At 38.5% G+C, this 20,283-nt stretch overlaps 1 pseudogene; it reads right to left on the reverse strand.

The window, feature by feature from the left end:
- Positions 1 to 13,148: 13,148 nt before the first annotated feature.
- Positions 13,149 to 13,787, reverse strand: LOC131743563 (transmembrane emp24 domain-containing protein 2 pseudogene; annotated as a pseudogene).
- Between the last annotated feature and the right edge of the window lie 6,496 nt (positions 13,788 to 20,283).

Raw genomic sequence — 20,283 nt, forward strand, 5'->3', positions numbered from 1 at the left:
AAGTAACTGAAGACTACACATTATACGATACTATTCAAATAGTTTTAAAATGAGCACTATTAAACAGTTTGTCCACACACTGTTTTGCTTTTTTTGTTGTTTTTAACAAGCAAGAGAATAAAAACACACAATTTAGGATAGTATTTACCACTTGTAGAGTGCAAGGATGCATCAGGTGGAAACAAACAATAGCTTCAATGGTGTTAGTATTGTTTTGCTTCTTTATTTGAAGGGTGGCTTGATGGCTGTTGGTGTTTTGATTATGCATTATGACATACATTTGGTAACTAGTCTACAAAGATGAGCCTCCAATGTACCATGCTTCCCAATATTAATGCTCTTGTATAATCCCCTCCCACATTGAATCTGGGGTTGTAATCAAGAGGATGCAGCAGAAATGACACTATGTGACATAAGCCTAAGTCATAAGAAACTTTGTATCTGCCTTCTTGGTCTCTTAGAACACACACACACTGGGAAAGCAAGCCACCATGTAGGAAGTCCAACTACCCCAAGACCACCATATTGTGAGGAAGCCCAAGTTAGCCACAGGAGATGCTGCATAGAGACAGGGTGATGTCTGACCAGCTGTCCCAGCTAAAGTACCAGATATATGAGTGAAGAAACCATCATGGGTGTCCAGCACAGGTAAGCTTGCAGATGACACCAGCCCCAGGCACAACCTGACTGCAACTACATGCAGAACCCCAAGTGGGAACTGCCCTGCTGAGCTGAATCAATGCTCAGAATTGTGAGCCATAGTAATAAATTGCTGCTTTAAGCCACATGGTTTGCAATAAATAACCAGAATATTATAAATATGTCACATATATTCTTCTATACATATCATATAGTACAATTACTTTTCAAAATGAGATTACTAAAATAACTTGTCAGAATCAGACAGTTTTGGCTTCATATCCTGACCTTGCCACTCAGGCTGTGTAGCCCTGGATAAATCACTCCACCTTTCTAAGAATCAATTTCCTCATCTGAGAAAGAGGGGAAAATAGTAGCTCCTAATTCATAAGGAGGTTGAGAGGCTTAGGAGATATAGAATCTATACATCCTTATCCAGGCATAAGTTAAGGACTTAATAAATTATAGGGACCAGGCCACACTACACCAACTTGCTTCTTCTGGATCTAAGGAGGAAAGAAAAAAGCTTTTGCTAATGAAGAGTATGGATTATAGCTCAAGAACTGTAAATATCCATGGTGAAAAGGATTCAGCCAGAACAAGTGACTATAAAGTCTTTTCCCACTCTGTGGTTTTATGAAGGTTCATTGATTTCCTGTGGTTTATTTCAGGTATAAAACATTTGAATTCAGATTTTCCAGGGACAAATTTCCCCAGTTATTTCTCTGTTTTTAGCATTATCTCTGTCTTTGGCTTCCCTCTCCTGTGGCGCTCTCCACATTGGGCCCTCATTTCCTATCAGGTAACAGCAAAAAAATGTAGGGGTAATTCAGTCAGTCCACTTGATGGGTGACTGGTTAATTCATCTTGCAGAAGGATAGGTAAGGAAGGAGGAGCATGAGATTGAATGCATGTCCTCTTTGCAGGGTATGTGAAGTCTGGGAAGAGAAGCTGGACAGGTAACTTTAAGAAGCAATCTTGTTTGAAAGATGATTACACTCTGGGAAGGGGAGAAATATGACCATTTTGTGTCCCATAGATATCCTCAGAGTCTAATGAAAGGCAGTTTCTGCCCTTTTGCGTTTAGCTTGGTCCACAAGCCACACAGTTCAAGAAGATTAACAACACCAACTGGGAGGTAAGCATTGCTGTCCTGAAGAGGTTGCTGCCCGTGGAGCCTGTGAACCACGAAACATCAATATCGACGTTGGCTGGAGGAGATCCGCGGGGAATCAGGCATGGTTGCAGCCTGCACAGGTCTGCACAGGGGGCAGGCTCTCTGTCTGCAGACTCCAGAGCTCACAGGATCAGAGGATGACTTCTATCTGTTCTCTTACCAGGACAGAGCAAAGGGATGGGGGTTATAACCCAGCAGGAGGTATTTGGGTCAGATGAGCTCCAGAGGTCTCTTTAAGGTCTAATTCAATGAACAGTATGTTTTTCTTATCTCTGATAAGAGGTAGCATTCTAAAAAAACTTAGTGTACTTCTGAAAAATAAAATTGTACTAGTGAAATATTTGTTGAACCTTCATAAGTGTCTGTACTTAAAAAAACATTTTTAAAAAACCTCAGTTACATAAATGTTCAGACTATGGAACTTTGGGGCTTTATTTATTTATATATATTTCTCTTTATAGATTCCTTCCTTCTTCCACTGAAATTTGAGAAAGACATAAAAGTCATTTCCTTTACAAGAAATCCCTCTCCGCCCAGCATTCCTAAATGTTAGAAGGCAAGGTAAGATCACTGGTGGAACCTCAAGGTAGGATTTTTGATACCAGAAAATTCTCTTTAGTTTAGCCATAACTAGTGTCTAGAGAGTTGTTATTATTCCTGCTTTTCTTGGGGGAAAATATGTAGATTCACATCTCTACCTCGTTGAGCTTTCCTAATAAATTCCAGTGCATTGGATTTTTTTGGAAACAATTTCAAACTTACAGAAAAATTGCAAATACAGTACAAAGATCTTTTTCTGAACCATTGAGCTTAAGTTGCTGACCTGATGTCCTAAAATCCCCAAAATACTTTAGGGGTTATATTCCTATATAACAACAAGTACCCAAGTCAGGAGATCAAAATTGATATTTTACTAACATCTAGTCCTCAGACCCTGTTCAAGTTTTGCCAACTGTCCCAATGATGTCCTTTATAAAAAAAGGATCTGGTATGAAATGAAGTGTGGCATTTAGTTGTTATGTATCCATGGTTTCCTTTAGTTTAGAACAGTTTCTCAGTCTTTTCTTGACTTTCATGATCCTGACACTTATGAAGATTACAATCCAGTAGATTTTTGTGGGTTTTTGTTGTTGTTGTTTTTAAATTTTTTTTTTTAACAGAATCCCCTTCATTTTGTTTCCTCATGATAAGACTGATGTTACACATCTTTGGCAGGAATACCACAGAACAGAGCTGTGTTCTCCTTGCATTCTATCAGATGGAATGTGATTCTGATTTATCTCATTACTGAAGATGTTAACTTAGATCATTTGATTACAGTGGTGTCTGTAAAGTTACAGGTTCCCTTTTTAATTAATAAGTATTTTGTGGGGATATAATTTAAGTTTACAAAAATATCCTGTTCCTCATCTAAGTTTCTATTTATTTATTTATTCATTCATTCATTCATTCATTTCAGCATGGACTTGTGGACTCCTATTTTATTAAATGGATTATAATAAGTTACTGTATTTATTTTGATACTCAAATTGTCCCAGATTTAGCTAGTGGGATCTTCTTGAAGCTGGTTCCTCTGTCCTTTTGACATCTCATCAATGTTCTTTTAATATTTCCTTACTTTCTGGCACAAAAATGTTCCAGGCTTACCTCATCCTTTTGCTGCTCTAGTGCTGGAATCAGCCATTTCTCTAAGGAGCCTAGTTCCTTTTAATGGAGGATGGTATTTAGAAACCAAGAGTTGGTTTCCAAGTGTGTTCATTGCTGTTGGGGTGTTGTTGCTCACAGCCCTCTCAGCTCTTTCAAGCTCTTTTCTTTATATTTTGAGAAATTATCCATTTGTCAACATGTGGCAAATACTTTTCTTAGTTTGAGGTTTTTCTTTTGACTTTATTTATGGTTTTTTTTACCTATGCAAAAATAATTGCTCATATTGTAGCTTTATCAATTTTTTGTCTTGGCTCCTGGGATTTATGTCTAATTCAGATATTTCACACTTCAGCGTTACAAACATTTCTCCCCATGTTTTTTTCTAGCACTGTAGAAAAAGATTTTTTTAAATCCTGAAGTGCACCTACCCACATGTTGGTAAAAAAATCTTTGTTTCATTGGGAGAGCAAGCTCAGTGCCACAGACTGACACACCATTTGAGGAAAACCAAGGCCAAATCCAACTTTTTAGATACGTAGGTATTTTGTGATCTCTTTATGCAAACTATTGGTTTTCTGCCCTTGTTCACCATTATCATTACCTTTGAAGCTTTTATAAAACAGACTGCTACCTAGTAATCTACCATACAAAACAATTGAATCAGACCTCTGGGGATTACTGGATAAATATTTTTTTTAAAAAAATCTCTACAGGTGATCTAATGTGCTGCCAAGACTGAGAACCACTGATCTATTCCTACATCTTCACAGCTGCCTAAAATTCTACTACTAGCAACTGCTTCCTTTGGATAAGCAATTCCTCTTTGAATATCTTCTTTTAAAACATAAGTGTTTTTCAAAATTTAATACTCAAGTTTCTGATAATTTAGCACTGAGTTTAGCAGACTCATATCAAGACATAAGAATTAAAATTATATATGTAAAGAAACTACATGTGCAGCTGACCCACTCTCGTGGGCTGGTTGTGCGCAGAAGGCAGCAGTTACCTGGATAAAGGAGATACGGTGTGAAAACAGGAAGAAGACTTGCCATCACAACAATCTCAAGAGGAAACTTAAAGATAGTTCTGGACTTCTGGAAAACAAGAGCAACTTGGGAGGAATGTAATATTAAAAACACTGTTCATTACCCGTGTGATTATGGGTAAGCGACTTAACTTCTCAGAACCTCTGGTTCCTTATTGGCCAAAATGAGACTAATATTATTTGTGGGATTATTGTGAGAATTGTATCAGATTATAAAGCTAAAGTTCTTTCCATGTACCTGACGCATAGTAAATACTCAGTATATTGTTGCCACAAATTAGAAAGAGCTACTCTTACCCCTTCTAACGAGCACTACTTCTAACAGATGACTATTTCTGCATGAGCCAAGTTGTAAACTGTAAATTGGCTTAGATTGACTTCTTGAGGGTCCTTTATATAATATTCAGTGATATCATTATTATTATTTTTTGCGGTACGCGGGCCTCTCACTGCTGTGGCCTCTCCCATTGCGGAGCACAGGCTCCGGACGCACAGGCTCAGCGGCCATGGCTCACGGGCCCAGCCGCTCCGCGACACGTGGGATCTTCCCGGACCGGGGCACGAACCCGCGTCCCCTGCATAGGCAGGCGGACTCTCAACCACTGCGCCACCAGGGAAGCCCCAGTGATATCATTATTTAACACTAATCTTATCATAAGAGTTTTGAGCTGAGACAAGTTTTTTAGAAATGAGCATGCACTTCTTGGGCTTCCCTCATGGTGCAGGGGTTAAGAATCCGCCTGTCAATGCAGACAACACAGGCTTGAGAAGCCACTGCAACGAGAAGCCTGTGCACTGTAACGAAGAGTAGCCCCTGCTCACCACAGCTAGAGAAAGCCCATACGCAGCAATGAAGACCCAATGCAGCCAAAAATAAATAAATAAAATAAATAAATTTAGTTTTTTAAATAGAAATGAGCATGCATTTCTTGATTTCTAAGAAAAAGCCAGTAAAAGAAAAACTACACTGAAAGAAATTAGTTTTTAAATAGTTAAATTACTCAGTCTTACTGTTGGAATTGTATTGAGGTGATGAATGAATCCAAAGTGGTAAATATGCTATAATTGTTTATTGCACTAAAACTCCAATGTTGTAACTTTTGCAGTATCTTGTGTAAGTATCATATATTCTGAAAAATAAGTGATGTTACAACATGAGTTGGTCATGGATAATACTGAATATAGGAATTTATTATGGAATTCAAATTAGTATGTATATACATATTTCTTATTTTACCTGACACATGTTAAGAGTCAACTGGCCTTGTGACAGTTTGAAATAATAGACAAAGCATTTCAGAAGTAAGCTCAGAATTATGTAGCCTGAGACATGCACAATTTCCTGTAGTGTCAAGTAAAGTGAATATGAAGTGCATCCTTAATAAAAAGAAACAGAAACTGATAGCCCTAACAAAGGAGGAATTCCCTTAAGCTTTTATATACATATATATGAAAAATCTATTAACACAGTTCTTTTATTTAAAGGAAATTGATGGTTTAAGTAAACTGTAGTTATATAGCCATCAATTCTCTTTATAAAGAGCTTCAACAGGGAAAGTTTTGCACCTGCTAATCAGTTCCAAGACACGGTCAGCTGAGGGAATTGTATTGATGCCTAAACCAGGCCACAGGTTGGATGGGTGGAAAGACTATCAGATATGTTTGCTTTCAGCTAGTGAATTTTTATTAAGCATTCAATATGAGCTAGCTCTGTGTTAGGGACTGGGGTAACTCAGGGTCTGTATAATCTAATATGGGATACATGAAATATTACAGAGAAAAAAATTTTTTTTACTAAACTAAAGGGAGTTATGTGTATAGATTGAAGTAGTCAGAGAAGGCTTTGCGAGATAGCACTCAACTTGGGTCTTAGAAGTGTTTGGACAGATGAAGGTGGAGGAGAGGGAAGGAGGCATTCTAGGAAGAACAATGTAAGGATAGAATCAAAGAGGTGGAAATAAGCATGGATGTGTGGGGGCTACATTCATCCGTTGTAGCTTATGTGACAAATCACCTCCCACCTTAAAGGCCATTTGCTGTTGCCTATTGTTCTACTGATCTGGGCCAGGCCTAGTGGATCTCACTTAGGCTTGTAGTCAGGCACGAGGTCAGCTAGGGCCTGGCTAGTCTAGAAAAACTCACTTACATGTTAGGCTTGCTGGCTGTTGGCTGAAGGGCTATGACTGGTCTCCACATGGTGGTCTCTCATACTCCGGCTGGCTAGTCTGTGCTCCTCCTCACCTGGTAGGGGTACAGGGGAGAAGAGAAGAGCAGAAGTATGCCAAGGCCCAGACTCACACCTGGAACACTATCATTTTTTTTTTTTTTTTTTAAGACACACACTATCATTTTTGCCACGTTCTGTTGGTCAATGCAAATCACAAAGCCAGACTAAAGTGGTGGGGAATTACACCCCTCTTAATAGGAAGAGCTGCAAAATCACTGGGCAAAGGGTGTGGACCACAAGGAGTGGCCATTTTTGTAAACAGTTTTCCACATGGGTCAACCTCACTGAGGTACAGATGTTGTGAAAAGATAAGGAAACAGGGAAAATATATTTTTAGGAAGACTAGCTTGGCAAGAGCTCACACTCAAATTTGAGAAGTCATGGAAGAGACTGAAGGAGATAAGGGGCTGCATCAATAGTCCTAGTAAGAGGTATAAGGGGTTTGTCTTTGTTTGGGCTGCTATAACAAAGGACCACAGACTGGGTGGCTAATAAACAACAGAAATTTATATCTCACAGTTCTAGGGGCACCTACTTGGTCACGTTCTGGTGAAGGCCCTCTTCTTGGTCATGGCCGGTGCCTTTTCGTTGTATCCTGATGTGGTGGGAGGGGGGCTAGGGACTCTGTGGTGTTTCTTTTATAAGAGCTTTAATCCCATTTAGGAGGGCTCCAGCTAATGATTTAAGCACCTCCCAAAGGGACTACCTCCTAGTACCATCACCTTTGGAGGTTAGGATTTCAAAATTTGAGCTTGGGGGGATAAAAACAAATCAGACGGGACTTCCCTGGTGGCACAGGGGGTAAGAATCTGCCTGCCAATGCAGGGGACACAGGTTCGAGCTCTGGTTCGGGGTGATCCCTCATGCCGTGGAGCAACTAAACCCATGTGCCACAACTACTGAGCCTGCACTCTAGAACCCATGAGCTACAACTACTGAGGCTGCATGCTGCAACTACTGAAGCCTGTGTGCCTAGAGCCTGTGCTCTGCAACAAGAAAAGCCACCACAATGAGAATCCCGTGCACCACAACAAAGAGTAGTTCCGACTCGCTGCAACTAGAGAAAGCCCACACGCAGCAACGAAGACCCAACGCAGCCAAAAATAAACAAATGAATAAATTAAAAAACAAACAAACAAATTAGACTAATACAGGTCAGGCCAAAGATAGAGGCAGTATTTTCAGAATTTTTATTTGTTTCTTAAAAGTTACCATGAAATAAATGGTTCTATCCCTTTGAAAATATTTTGGGGCATTTTTGAATTGGTCTTGACTCATATCGTATGTTTCTGAACTGTGTCTTTTTCTGTCCATATCTTTGGGCTATGGCTCATCCTTAGACTCTGGCGGGTCATAAGTACATAGTATTGTGCTGACTCCCCCAAACAGGACCATATCCAACAAATCTGCTGGTGTGAGCCCTTCAGGTGTACGTTCATCAGCACTCAGCTGTTCAACAACTGAAAGATGTGTGTGTGTGTGTGTGTGTGTGTGTGTGTTTGCACTCTCTTTAGCTGAAAGAGTTTCCCAGGAGACTTGAAACAAATTCCAATATTGGTTTCTGAGCTCCCGTCTGCAACCTCAAGTATGCTTACTTTAAAACTGGGCCTTTGGGCTTCCCTGGTGGCTCAGTGTTTGAGAATTCGCCTGCCGGTGCAGGGGACGCGGGTTCATGCCGCGGTCCAGGAAGATCCCACGTGCCGCGAAGCGGCTGGGCCCGTGAGCCATGGCTGCTGAGCCTGCGCGTCCGGAGCCTGTGCCCCGCAACGGGAGAGGCCACAACAGTGAGAGGCCTGCATACCGCAAAAAAATAAAAAAAATATATATAAAACTGGGCCTTTGAAGTACCTTGCTTCATTCCTTTGTTTTTGGGACCATCTCACCATAACGTCATCAACTATGACCTGCCAAACGTCATCATGTATTAACCTTAACTCTACTTAGAGCAATAAATGATGGTGCTCTTGCTTCTAGAAACTCTAAATGTTGCATCAGGTTAAAAAGAAGTGTTTTTATAAATATCCTAAGACTTACATGATAGCTAACTTCTATAAAAATTACACAAAATAGGGACTTCCCTGGAGGTCCAATAGTTGAGACTCCACACTTCCACTGCAAGGGGCATGAGTTCAACCCCTGGTTGGGGAACTAAGATCCCCACATGCCACAAGGCACAGCCAAAAAAAAAAAAAAGAAAACATAGAATTATACAAAATAAAACAAATACCATAATGAGTATGTTGAGGTAACACTGGTTTATAACATTATATGTTTCATGTGTGCCACATTATACTTTGACTTCTGTATACACCACAGCATGCTCACAACCAAAAGTTTAGCTTTCATCCATCACGATACAGTTGACCTCCTTTACTCATTTTGCCCTCCCTCCACACACTTCCCCCTCTAGTAACTACTATTCTGTTCCATACTGATTTTCAAAAGTACATTATTTCTTTAGAAAGCCTGAGAAAAAAAATAATAATTGAGTTAGGTCTTGGAGAAACCTTAAGAGGTCAGTCTCAGAATGTTTGTTTTAGTAGAGAAAAGTCATTTAATGCCAAGTAAAGATTTCAGATACTCATATTTCCCAAATTGATTAAAAAATTTATTGCTTTAATAACTGAAAGTTCAGTTGTTATTACCTACTCTGATATGCTTTTCAAATGGCCACATTGTTTTGTTCTAATGATTTTGCTTTTCTAAAGACTTGTAAATCTTCTATGAAAAGATTTAATTGCTTCCTATGAAGGAAGGAGGAGAGGATGAAAATGCATGGTGTGAGGCTCTAGAAAAACAAAGCATTTATCTCTGTTTCTGTCTGTTGGGATGCTTTAAGGTTAATAATTGGGAATTGCTCATTTTAAAGCCACATTGCATTAAAAAAAAAAGACACATGCTTCCTGCTGATAGGATTTTCAGACTGCTTAGAATTTATTGTAATTTTATGAGAGAAAAATCTTAATAGCTCAGCAATCAAATACATTATAAAATAATTTTAGAAAACCTAAGTATTTATAATTTTTCTAATTGTTCCTTGTACATTTCACTTTTTTCCCTCTTGTACAGTTATGTTACCAGGATTTGGAATTTTAATTTGCAGCTTTCATTCATTTTACAACAGTATGATGAATGTTTTATCTTCCCTGGGACTATTATATCCAGAGATAATAAGAACAGTCATCTGTTATGTGGTCTGCATTTCTTGAGTAGTTTTCTGTGATTTTGTTGTCAGCCTAACAAAATTAATTAGATTAATTTCCTAAATTCTAGAGAATATTATTAGATACCAATTAAGCATTCAGAAATGTATATTTTATATACTAGTTTATAGACTAATTTTAAAAGAAAGTAAACCCATCTAGATTCATACATTTTGATGTTTACTCTTCATAATACACACTAATGTCTATTAATGTGTCATTAGTTCTGTAGGAATCTGGTAAAAAGTCATTTATATGTATTTTGAATAAGATGCTAGCTGACCTTAAGCATTTTTTCCATTTGTTTCTTTATGTACATTTTTCAAATAGGGCTAGAAACTGCTATATCTTCAAAAACAAAACAAAACTCTGAAAAAGAAAAGCACATACACAAATCAGATTGGCTGTTAGTCCTAAATGTCTGACTGGCTGCCCATTTATTTTATACTTTTATTATTGTTTTTAATTTATTTTTTGAAATAATTTTCAAAAAGCCAACATGCACACAGTTTAACCATCAAGTATAATGATATACAATAGTTCTTTGGCCCACTTCTTCTCAGCTTTACTTACTCACCAGAGATACTGGATTCAAACACAGCTCTTTTAAAAATTTTGGCAGACAATACTTCCCAGTCTCTCTTGCAGTTAGTTGCAGTCAAGTTTTGAGTTCAGGTCAATGGAAACTGAGCAAAAGTGATGTAAGCCAATTTTTAGACCCATCAAAAATATCCTGTGTACTATTCTCAACTTTTAGCTGAATGGAGATGACCCTGGCACCTAGAGGATGGGGAGTCCTTGAGTCACTGTTGGTATTCTATGTGTTGGTTACCATACTGTTTTTCATGTACATTTTTGGTGGTGATATACACCAGAAAGACTAAGTCACTCCCCAGTGCATGACTATTTGTCTCCGCTATTATGTAAGAAAATGCAAAAGTGGTTTCTAAAACTGTAACATCAAATTTAATAAAATTTTGTCCCAGATTGAGAGTTGCATGTCTTTAAATGTAGCTGACAAGTAGTACAGGTTTGCTCCATGGAAATGCTTTGTTTTGAAAAGTCCTGCTAATCATGATGGCTTCACTAATATCCCAAGGAACAAGATACAGTCATAGTGGGGTTAATTGTTAAATACTTGTACATGTAAACACATAGTACAAATAGTCTTATTCATAATTTAGATTTATTTTTAACAAACTTGGAGTCAGATATTGGAATCATTATTTTGATGTTACTGTGTTACCTCATTCCAGGAATAGTAGAAACATTATCACTGCCACTTGATTGTTCACCTGTATTTATATTCCTAGTGTAATTCTTGATCAGTAGTTTGTGTGTAGGAATCCTTTAAAGCCACTTGTCCATTTTATGAAGCTCAGTTAACATTAGGTAATATAATCTAGAAATCCCCTGAGTAATACAATTGCACTATGTGACTATAAGTTGAAATTTGACATCGGAGAAAAGGTGCCATTGTCAATTCCTCCAAGTTACAGAATGTCCACCGCCCCACAGGATTTCTTACATGCCATTGTCCAGCAGACAAAGTGAGTGAAGGCACAAGATTTGATCTGTATATTACTGTACAACATTTAATTTCCTACTTTTGTTCTTGTTGTTTGTTTTTAAAAATATTTGTTTATTTACTGAACCTCAGGCAGATTAGATACACAACCAATTTTAAATTTACATCTTTTAACTCAGTTTTGAAGTGTTTTCACACACACTCGCACACAAATTGGCATGCAACAGATGTCCTAAGGTAAAACACAGTCACCTTAAACTGTTGCAAGTATTTTCACCCAAGGTTGAAAAATTGCTTATCCTGAACATAAAAACTTTTAATAAATTTAAATTAGCTATATAAAACTCATTACTTGTAGTTTTCCCCTTGCAAAGATCCAAAAACAAAATGTGCAAGTAACTAATATACATCAGTTACAACATAATCCTGGATCCACACCAAACCAAATCCACACCAAAACCAGATGCTCCTTTGATTTTAAACCCATCATCAGAGACCAAGAGAAAGTCATTTTATTTTATACAAAACAAAATTCACATGTGCCATAAAAGAAAGACCCAAGAAAAACAAAAACAAAAACCCTAATACCGACAGTAATGTTCAGTACTCTAATTAAACAGTGGCCAAAATGTCACTGATCAAAAATAAAACAGTGGCTGTATATCACTGCAAAGAAATCCAAGAGGCTTTTAACCCTTTGGCATCAGAAATCCAGATTTTTCCAATTACTTGAATGCATACCTCCTATGTGCCAAGAGTAGAGAAAGTGGATGTGCCAGCATAGAAAGAAAAAGAACTATCGTTCACTGAAACACCCAGAGAATTGGCTTTAATAGAGACTTCTTACAAGGTTAGGCAGAAGCCAAAAAAATGGTTATTAGCTGCTTGTGTCAACAATTTTAAGTGGAGGTGATTGAGTTCTAGGGTTCAAAGTAAAACTATAAGGGGAAAAAGGTTGTTGGTTTAAGTCTTATCTTTAAAGCAAAAACAAGACAGACAAGGTATAAAAGCACCACCCTGGTAGCATATTCTAGTCACAGAGCTCTGCCATTAGGCTGGATAGAAAATGTCAAGATTCAGATTGTTGTTTCTCATAAGGACTCAACAAAATGAATCTTTAATGACTTGAACTGCAGGATAAAGGATCCCAAGAATGCAGTCATTTTAGTAAAGTACTATCCTGAACAAACTGCATCTTATTTTTTTGGGGGCCTCTCACTGTTGTGGCCTCTCCCATTGCGGAGCACAGGCTCCGGATGCACAGGCTCAGCAGCCATGGCTCACGGGCCCAGCTGCTCTGCAGTATGTGGGATCTTCCCGGACCGGGGCACGAACCCGTGTCCCCTGCATCGGCAGGCGGATTCTCAACCACTGCGCCACCAGGGAAGCCCCAAACTGCATCTTATGATGAAAACAAAAGGAAAGAAGATATAATAAGGACTATACACCTATATTCCACTTACAGTGCTTGAGTTCTGGAAGGACCTGTATAATGAAGGCAGAATTCAAATATGAAATCATGCCAATCACATGTCAAATTTCACTATAACTTTCCTAAAAAAATGTTTTCCCCCAATATCTGTTAATCACAAAGAAACGGAAGTTGTGAATGTACAGTTCAGAAAATAAAAACTTAGAAACTGATGACATTATCATGACCAAGATGTTTGGTAAACGGTGAATTATGAGTTTGGGATCATCAGCAAAAGGCTTTTTAAACAACCCTCTAGACTGCAAAAAAATCTCTTCTGGGAGTAGATCTGTCCCAATGTCATGGCAACTGGAACAAGAGCTTCAAAGAAGGACCAAAGGACCACTGTGCTGTTTGTGTTGTCATTGATTGCTCTGTGTATTCTCTCCCGAACTCCCCTGTTGTCCTGTTCATGCTTTACAGCTGTCATTGCCACTGCCAGCTCATTAATCATTTCTTCTAGCTTGTTCTGGTGAGCTTCTGTTTCCATGTCTTGTCCTTAGGGGGCCTCCCCATTATCAAGGGTGTACATCACTATCTTTGGAGTCACGGTGGACACCCTATTGTTAAAACAAAACTTATATGTTCCATCCATGTGAGCTGCAAATGTGTATTTCTCACTGGGCTCCCTGTCTCCTTTATAAATTCCTTTATTTTCAGGCCCTGTAGCCTCCACGTTGATGTCCAGGAAGCCGCCCTCGGCTACCTCGAAGATGAGGCCCATCTCGGTGCCCGAGGTGACCCGTTTGAAGAAGCACTCCTCTGCATGCGCATCAGTGCTGACGAAGCAGCCCGAGACCATGGCCAGGAAGGCGGCCAGGAGCACAAGCAGCTCAGCGAGCGTCACCATGGTGCTGCTGGGGCCGAAGCCAGGACCGCAACTGTGGCCTCCAGAGACACTGCCACCGCAGCCTTCTCCTAATTTCCTACTTTTTTTTTTTTTTTTTGCGGTATGCGGGCCTCTCACTGTTGTGGCCTCTCCCGTTGCGGAGCACAGGCTCCCGATGCGCAGGCCTAACGGCCATGGCTCACAGGCTTAGTTGCTCCGCGGCATGTGGGATCTTCCCAGACCAGGGCACGAACCCGTGTCTCCTGCATCGGCAGGCGGATTCTCAACCACTGCGCCACCAGGGAAGCCCTTTCCTACTTTTTTGATAAAGACTATAGATATGTCTTAACATTTCCTTCCCTCACTCCAGTGGAACATTTCCATGTCCACTCTGGAGACTAGTGCCCTCTAAACCCTTGCTGCTCATAGTGTGGTTTATGGACTAGCAGACTCAGCATCATCCCAGGAGCCTGTTAGAAATGCAGCCTCTCAGGCCCATCCTCAAATCTACTGCATCAGAGTCTGTGTGTCAGCAAGATCCCGGAGAGAATCGTATGTCGTTAACGTCTGAATGAACCTCTGCCTCCGGCGAAAGAGCCTGGAGGCTGGCATTCTGCATGAAGAGTAGGGCTGGCTAGTGGGAAGCTACAGCATAGCACAGGGAGTTCACCTCTGTACTTAGTGACCACCTAGAGGGGTGGGATAGGGAGGGTGGGAGGGAGGGTGACAAAAGAGGGAAGAGTTATGGGAACATATGTATATGTATAACTGATTCACTTTGTTGTAAAGGAGAAACTAACCCACTATTGTAAAACAGTTATACTCAAATAAAGATGTTAAAAAAAAAAAAAAAAAAAGAGTAGGTCTGGAAGATCCACTTTCTTTGTGCAGTTTAATGCCCTTGCTTTCGGTTCTGTGCCTCCCCCTCATCAGGGTCTCTGTCTAGTGTCCCTCAAGTCCCCAAAGTGGTCGATTTCTTCAGATATGAAATTTCTTGAGGCATCATAGTTTTTCAAGCCTCAGTGTCTCACACAGATTCCTTCTCCTTTCCTCTCCCTGAAATTTCTTTCCCAATCCTTCTCTCCTTCACATTTGTCCTTTCAAGACCCAGTTCAGGTGGTATGATCTCAGGAACAGTTTCTCTGGCCTGGCCCCCTCTCCATCCCTCTACCATCACAAACCCACAGATCAACAGAAATGCCTCTTTGGGGGCACCCACCTCACCCAGTGCTTACTCCATCTTTTCACAGGTCCTGGTCACTGATACCTTATCCCTCTCTTCAACTGAACTGTAAGCACTTAAAGGCCTTTGCTCCCTCAATACTTAGCACAAAGCCCGGCGCACAGGGAGGTTCCTAGTAAATAGCCGTCGAATAAATGTGTCTGAACTGACCTGAACCTTTAGCAGTTCTCTCACTTGTAGTGAAAGCGCAGGCACCCTGTAAACGTGTCTTTGGTTTTGCCCCGATGATGTGGAGAGTCTCTCCAGGCTTCTTCTGCTCTGCATGGAATTTCTGCTCCCCCTGGTTTCTTACCTGCTGCCTCACATCTGGACTTGGCCTCTCATTTTGGGCCCTGGGACTGAAACCAGTTAGACTGCCTGCCTGAGTTTCTATCTATTAATCTTGACCCTGAGTGCCGATTCTTGACCTCAGTTCAGCCCTTGGTCTGAGCTCCATGAGCTCCTTGGTCCTCAGTCCCTCTAGTCAAACTGGGCTCCTGGAAGAGAAGAGTGCAGTCAGGAGTGGATGAATTATGTTTAGGGAAAGCTATGCTGTGGAAATAGGTCGTTGTTTTTTATTTTATTTTTATATTGTTTTGATGTATAGAGTTTGTTTTCTCTTTGCTTTTGCCAGATTAGCACAGTATTTATATAACCTTGTGTTTCTTTAGAATGACATTTTGTGGAGAATGGGAAATTGTCATTTCACTCTTTCCTAGTCTAACCCTAGGCCACATGCCTGTGATAGAATTTTTTTCTATAGGCTTTTTGCAAGATTATATGAAATGAACATGAGATTTTTGCATTATTCCAAATAGTATTTCACAAGCTCACCCTATATTTGCTATTCTCAACCTGAGAAAAATATGCAAGAATTTACCATTCTGAATATAGTCTATTAATTTTCAACTTAGTGACCTATTTCTACTTCAATCGTAAATGCCAAAAATGTATTAGCTTAAATTAGCTTTGTGGGGCTTCCCTGGTGGCACAGTGGTTGGGAGTCCGCCTGCCGGTGCGGGGGACGTGGGTTCGTGCCCCGGTCCGGGAGGATCCCACGTGCCGCAGAGCGGCTGGGTCCGTGGGCCGTGGCCGCTGGACCTGCGCGTCCGGGGCCTGTGCTCCGCAGCTGGAGGGGCCGCGGTGGTGAGAGGCCCGCATACCACACACACACACACACACAAAATTTTATAGCTTTAAATTTGTCTGTTATGCCTTTTGAGTTAATTTTTTTGAACAAGGTGTGATACTTAGGTCAAGGGTCTTTTTTTTTTTTTTTTTTTCTACAGATGATGACCACTTTCCTTAGCACTATTTGTTGAATGGACTTTCTGTCTCCTATTCTGTTACTTTTGCACCTTTGTCAAAAATCTATAGGACATATTTTTGTGGATCTATTTCTGAGCTCTCTATTCTGTTTGTCTACCCCTCCGTCAATACCACAAATTCTTAATTGATGTAGCTATGTAATACATCTTGAAACCAAGTAGATTGATTCCTCCAACTTTATTCTTCTTTTTAAAAAAATGTTTTAGCTATTCTAGTTCCTCTGCCTTTCCATATAAAATTTAGGAGATATACATATATACACATACATATATATCTCCTCACAAAAAATCTTGTTAGAATTTTTATAGGAGTTGTGTCAAACCTGTATATCACGTTAGGGAAAATTGATATCTTTACTATGTTGACTCTTCTAATCCATGAACACTGTATTTCTTGTTCTTTTTTTGTTTAAAGAATTTTTTTTTGATGTGGACCATTTTTAAAGTCTTTATTGAATTTGTTACAATATTGCTTCCGTTTTATGTTTTCGTTTTTTGGCCATGAGGCATGTGGGATCTTAGCTCCCCACCAGGGATTGAAACCACACCCTCTGCGTTGGAAGGCGAAGTCTTAGCCACTGGACCACAAGGGAAGTACCTCTTTTTTTTTATGCAATTATTTTATAGGAATCAAACTACTGTTCATGGATGTTAATAAGATAGTTTCTATTATGTACCTGGTGTTTTCTTTTTCTTTTTTTTGATTTTGAACACTGTATTTATATCGACTTATTTAAATCCTTAATGTTTTATATCAGCATTGTGTAGTTTTAGCATACAAATCTTATGCATGTCTTGTTAGATTTACACATAAGGATTTTTTAAAGCTATTGTACAAGTATTGTGTTTTTTAGTATTCATATGTTCATTGCTAGTATATTAAAAAAAAATCAAGTTTCGTTTGTAGATCTTGTATCTTGCCACGTTGCTGCATTCACCTATCAGTTCTATGAGCTTTTTTGGTAGAATTTGAAATTTTCTACAAAGGCAATCATGTCTTCTGTCATAGGGACAGTTCTATTTCTTCTTTTCTGATCTGTATATCTTTTCTTTCCCTTTTTTGCCTTATTTAACTGGCTAGAAATTACAGCACTACATTGAATAACATTGGTGAAAGCAGATATCCTTGCCATGTAATATTGAGCATAATGTTAGCTGTAGGGTTTTTTTGTAGATGTTCTTTATCAAGTTGTGTAAATTCCCTTTATTCTTATTTTTCATGAAGTTTTTTGAATGGTTGCTCTGCATTGATTAATTTGATCATGCTATTTTTTCTTCTTTTTTTAATATAGTAGATTGTGTCAGATTGATTACATTGAATGGTTTTCAAATATTGGAACTGTCTTGCATCCATGGAATAAATATTACTTGCTCCTGGTATATAATTCTTTTTTTTTAATATATTGCTGAATTCTATTTGCCAATATTTTGTTAAAGATTTTGTATCTATATTCATGAGGCATATTGTTGTACTGTTGTACAGTTTTCTTATTTTTTACTGTTTTTGTCTGGCTTTGGAATCAGAGTAATACTAGTTCATAAAACGAATTGGGAGCTATCCTTTGGTATTCTATTTTCTAGAGGAGCTTGTGTGTAGATTGGTGATCATTTTTTTTTTAAGCATTTGGTAGAATTCTCCAGTAAAATCATCGAAGATCAGTTCTTTTTTGGTAATTTGAAAAATTATGAATTAAATATCCTTAATAGCTTTAGGGCAATTCACATTATCTATTTCATATTGGATGACTTGTAGTAATCTGTGTTTTTTGAGGAATCTGTCCATTTCTCTAAGTTGTCAAATATATTTGTGTAGAGTTGTTTTTAGTACTGTTGACCTGTGAACAGCATGGGGGTTAGGAACACCAACTCTCCATGCAGTCAAAAGTCCATGTATAACCTATAGTTGGCCCTCCATATCCATGATTCCACATCAGCATATTCAACCTATTGAGTAGTACTGTAGTATTTACAATTGAAAAAATTCCATGCATAAGTGGACCTGTATACTTCAAACCCATGTTGTTCAAGGGTAAACTATTTTTCAGAGTGGGGGTCGTAAATGTTTATTTATTTATTTATTTTTCTTTTCTTTTTTTTGTTGAGGTATAGTTGATTTACAATATTATATGTTTCAAGTGTACAACATAGTAATTCACAATTTTTAAAGGTTATACTCCATTTATAGTTATTATAAAACATTAGCTATATTCCCTGTTCTGTACAATATATCCTTGTAGCTTGTTTATTTTATACATAGTAGTTTACACCTCTTAATCCCTTGCACCTATCTTTCCCCTCCCCCTACCATCTCCCCACTAGTAACCACCAATTTGTTTTCTATATCTGTGAGTCTGTTTCTTTTTTGTTATATTCATTAGTTTGTGATTCTACATATAAGTAATATCACACAGTATTTGTCTTTCTCTGCCTGACTATTTCTCTACACATAATACCTTCCAAGTCCATCCATGTTGTTGCAAATGGCAAAATTCCACTCTTTTTTATGGCTGAATAGTATTCCATTGTATGTATATGCCACATCTTCTTTATCCATTCATTTGTTGATGGACATTCCCTTATTATCTTTTGATGTCTGTGGGGCTTTTAGTGATAGCTTCTATTTCATTCTTGATATGGATAATTTTTCTTCTCTCTCTTTTTCTTTGTCAGTCATAATAAAGGTTCATCAATATTATTGATGTTTCTAAGGAACCAGCTCTTTGTTCCATTGATTTTCTCTATTGTTTTTCTGTTTTGAGTTTCACCAACTTATGTTCTTTATTATTTCTTTCCTTCTGCTTGCTTTGGATTTACTTTGCTCTCTTTATTCCAGGTTCTTGAGGTGGGATGTTAAATTACTGATTTGAGAATGTTCTTTATTAACAGAGATTTTAGTGTTATAAATTTCCCTTTCAGCATTGCTTTAGGAGTGTCACACAAAACTTTTATGTTGTGTTTTCCTTTTCATTCTGTTCATTGTATTTTTTGATTTCCACTTTCCTCTGACCTATATGATTTCTGATGAGCAATCCACTGTCATTGAATTATTTTCCCTCATTGATAATGTGTTATTTTATCTGGCTGCTTTCAGGATTTTGTCTTTGTCTTTAGCTTTTAGAAGTTTAATGATGATGTGTCTTGTCATGGATTTCATAGTTTTTCCTGTTTGGGCTTCACCCAGCTTCTTCAATCTGTAGTTTTATGTCTTTTGCCAAATTTAGGGAGTTTCCAATCATTATTTCTTAGAGTACTTTTTTAATCTCATCATTTTCTTCTCTCCTCCAGGACTTGCATGACTCAAATGTTAGATCTTTTGTTATAGTCCCCCAGGTGTCTGAGGCTCTGTTCGTTGTATTTTTTTAGTTTATTTCCTCTCTGTTTGTTCAAACTGGGTAATTTTTATTGTTCTATCTTCCAGTTCATTGATTCTTTACTCTGTCACCTCTTTTCTGCTGTTTTGTCCACTTTATTTCAGTGATTGTATTTTGCAGTTCTAAAATTTCCATTTGGTTCTTTTTTATATCTTCTAGTTCTTTGCTGAGGCTTTCTATTTTTCAAAAGTTTCAAGAGTGTTTGTAATCATTCACTGAAACATTTTTCAATGGCTACTTTAAAATCTTTGTCAGATAATTCTAACATCTCTGCCATTTCAGAGTTGACATTTATCAATAGTCTTTTAAAATTCAGTTTAAGATCTTCCTTGTTCTTGGTATGATGAGTAATTTTCAATGGAAACCTGAATATTTTTGTGTTTTGTTATAAGACTCTGGATCTTATTTACTCCTTTTATTCTAACTCTCTTTCTCTGACACTTGTTCTTTTGGGGAAAGAGGAGGGCACCTCCTTGTTAATGCCAGATAGAGGTAGCCTCTGTGGCCATCCAGGCTCAGTTGACATCTGGTCGGAGGGATTCTCATTTCACTGGATGAGTGGGACTTTCAGCTCAGCTGCAATCTCCACTGCTACC

This window comes from Kogia breviceps, chromosome 16 (assembly GCF_026419965.1).
Source record: "Kogia breviceps isolate mKogBre1 chromosome 16, mKogBre1 haplotype 1, whole genome shotgun sequence".
Classification (NCBI taxonomy): domain Eukaryota; kingdom Metazoa; phylum Chordata; class Mammalia; order Artiodactyla; family Physeteridae; genus Kogia; species Kogia breviceps.